The following is a 3,701-nucleotide window of genomic DNA, read 5'->3' as shown; positions in this document are numbered from 1 at the left end:
TCTATTTTCTTTTCTTTTCAACCACACATGAAAAAGTTTGTTTATTCCCCCCTCATTCATCCCTCCTCGGTCTATTCCCCTAACCAACATGGCTTTAAAGGTAGAGGGCTCGGACTCTCCATACAACCACCAAGGCCATGATTTCCTCACTTCAATTCAAAAGATAAAATGTTCCTTAGGGTATGTTTAGTGCGTAGGAATGGAATGAGGCAGGAATGGAATGCAAGTGGGGATGGAATGGGAATGATGTAGGAATGGAATGATGATTCTCATTCCACTGTTTGGCTGCAAAGAGAGAATGATGCAGAAATGGAATGACCATTCCCATTCCCTTGTTTGGTTAGACCAATTAATAAGCTGAAATGGAATAACTTTTAAATTAGTTTCTCCAAAATACCCTTACTTATAATATATCAATTATATTAACGAAATGACATATTTTATTATTTTAAAATGGAATAAAATATAACTAGCTTATACCAACTAAATCATTTTTGTAAAATCTATGAAAATTATAATTATATTACAAAATTTAAGAAAAGACTAACAATTTGTTGTGAACCCGAGACCTCACAAATAATTGCTTTTATTTATTGTGAATGCATCGTATTAGAGCCCTAAAAAATAATTACTTTTTTATAAGTAATGAAATTTTTAACAATTTTGAAAGGCTTTGAAAGAGTAGTTACCTTTTTTCAAAGAAATATACTAGGCAATAATAAAACGCAAAACTGAACTTCTTGTAGTCTAAACTTAACTAGTATTCTATAAACATTATATTAAAGTAAAAAGACATATCAAATATTGTACAATTTCACTTCAAAATATAGGTGTTGATAAAAAATGTTTAGCAGTGGTATTCATTAGAAAATAGAAATTATGACTGCATTTAACAATAAAAAATTTAGTAAAAGATCCTTAAACAATAAATATATCATTGATAACTAAAATGCATAAGCTGGCAGTCGACAATATTTTTAAATAACTGCTAAACAAAATGTCTTCCTGGCAATTCAATATTGCACAAACTGTCAAACACCACTTGCATGCATCAAAAACCATATTCAAGCTTGGGCTAGAGATTAAGTCTTGACTCCCAAATCGACTCCTACAAAGAGAGAGAGAGAGCGAAGGTGTCGTAGAGAGAGAGCAATCCTGTAAGTAGATTTGTCTGAAACAAATCCAAAAGGATTTTTGGTATCGTAAAGAGAGAGAGAGACCTTGGTGGTAGATCTACTTGAAATGAAGCCAAAAAAAGGTATTTTTTGTCTTTGATTTTTTTAATTATTTTATTAGTGGGAATAAGTGGGAACGAAATGGTCATTCCATGTCTTAAAAAGAAGAATGGTCATTCCACCTTTTTGATTGAATGAGCATTCCTTAGGAATGCCTTGAAATGGCTATTCCACTTTAATGTGACACACCAAACAAGGAAAAGGGAATCAAAAAGTGGAATGGTCATTTCATTTCAGCCCATTCCATCATACCAAACTAGGCCTAAATTTCCAAAAAAAAAAGAAACAATAATAATAACAACAGTTGAGTTGTCAAGGTCTTCGCGAGGTTGGCCGTTTCAAGATGGTATGTTGAATTCCGATCGTCAATATTGTAGAATTGCTCAAGCCCCAAATTCCAAAGCAGCCAAAATAAAGGGTGAGATGGGCCATGGGATCACAAACCCATAGAGAAGAAATAGTCCACGCCACGAACCCCTTCAATTCAAACCTTGAACAATAGAGACATATTCTATCTGAAATACGTACACCAATCCCTTCCTTTATATATGGACCATGAAACAACTACATATAATCACTCATCAAAGCCTAAATCCATCATCACAACCTGATCATCCTTCTGAGTTTTGAATACCCTTTCATAGATCAACTAATTTAATTGCCACAACAAAACCTCAAAGAGACTCGAGGACTTAAACATGGCAACCCTTCAAGCTTCAAGTGTAGCGTCTTCATCCAGTTCTCTTTCATCGTGTTGCCGGAGAGGGATAATAAGAGGGACCGTCAATGTACTAAGACTCGGGCAAACTCTTCTCTCTCTTCCTAACCTTTCAACCAGAGGTTTGTTAGAGGAATAGGAGTTGAGAAGTGGTTACACAAGTACAACCACTACCCATGCACATTGAAAAGCATTCCAACTCTCCCAAAAATACAAGATTTCATACAAATTCTGCCGATCCTGTGGTGATTGATAAGCTTTATGCGATCATGGAGGCCGTTGCAGACAGAGTGGAGATGCATAACAACATTAGAGAGCAACGAAACAACGGGAACAGCCTACTTTTAACATCCATAAACGCAATCACACTTGGTGCTGCAACCATGGTTGGTATTGCAGCTTCAGGTGCTAATGTTGGTGCCCCTTTAATGGGACTCATGCTCTCTTCTACTGTGTTGTATTTGGCAGCTACTGGGATGTTGTCCATCATGAACAAGATTCAACCTTCCCAACTTGTTGCAGAACAGCAAAATGCTGCAATGTTGTTTAAGCAGCTTCAAGGTCAAATTCAGACAAGCATATCCATTGGCACACCCACAATCGGTGATGTGAAGGAATTTATGGACAAAGTTTTGGCTCTTGACAAGGCCTACCCACGAGGAATGGTTGGAGTGGTGAGTTGGAAGAGGAATTGAGAGAGATAGTTGGGGTTTTGAATAGGAATGACAAAGAGACTATTTGAGGTTGGGTGAGAGAGCCTTGAAACTTAACAAAGTATTAGCCATTTCTGGCCCTTTATTAACAGGCCTAGCAGCTATTGGCTCTGCTTTTGTGGGATCTCCTTCTCATGGTTCATGGGCAGCGGTGCTCGGTATTTTTGTTGGTGCTTTGGCAAGCATCATGAACACATTAGAGCATGGTGGCCAAGTGGGAACGGTGTTTGAGATGTATCGGAGCAATGCCGGTTTCTTTAAGCTCATGGAAGAGTCTATTGAATCAAACCGGTCTGAAAGAGAAGTGGGGAGGAGAGAGAATGGGGAATTGCTTGAAATGAAGGTGGCTTTGCAGCTGGAAAGGAGCTTATCAGAGCTAAAGAATCTGGCTGCTGCTTCAAGAAAGGGGGAGACCACTGAAGAGTTTGCTAGCAACTTAGCAAGCTGTTCTGATAGTACAGTGGTTCATTTTCACTTCTGTTCAAATTTTGTAGTACATTTTTGTACATATATATATATTTAACACTGACAATGTCTATAAATCAACCCATAGAATAGCTAATTTGATTCATTCATTCAATGTATTGACATCTTATGAAAATTGAATTTTCCATTGTTTTAAATTGGCATTTAAACAAACATGCAATGCGCGCAATTCAAAAGCCTAACTACAGTATGCAAATATTGGAATGAGATAAAAATGTATGTTGGTGAAATTACAAGTTCTCGTGCCCATTAAAGGTAATTAAGACATTGAGCAATTCAAAAAATAAAACTTTTCCCTTTTATGAAAAGCTGCAATACTAGATGAGCGAGCCAGATTTAATACATATTAATCTATATATTATTTTAGCATTAATATATACCGCTAAAGATTCTTATTGACCGACACACATGGTAGAAAAGATTCATATTATGTCCTACTCAAAATGTAGTTATCAAGTAAACAAATGTGTAATTATAGTGTTCTGCTCAATGTATTGTTTCCTCCCTGGTAATCAACCATCATCATCAATCTAAGTAGTTCAAAAATAC

At 36.4% G+C, this 3,701-nt stretch overlaps 1 pseudogene; it reads left to right on the top strand.

The window, feature by feature from the left end:
• Positions 1-1,837: 1,837 nt before the first annotated feature.
• LOC132281421 (probable F-box protein At4g22030) lies at positions 1,838-3,189 on the top strand (annotated as a pseudogene).
• The last annotated feature ends 512 nt before the right edge of the window (positions 3,190-3,701 follow it).

The sequence above is a fragment of the Cornus florida genome, unplaced genomic scaffold (genome assembly GCF_030987335.1).
Source record: "Cornus florida cultivar Cherokee Brave unplaced genomic scaffold, ASM3098733v1 CherokeeBrave_3.0.0_Hap2_Chr01, whole genome shotgun sequence".
NCBI classification, from domain to species: domain Eukaryota; kingdom Viridiplantae; phylum Streptophyta; class Magnoliopsida; order Cornales; family Cornaceae; genus Cornus; species Cornus florida.
Note: the sequence above shows the minus strand (reverse complement) of the source record. Positions and strands in the feature narration are given on the sequence as shown.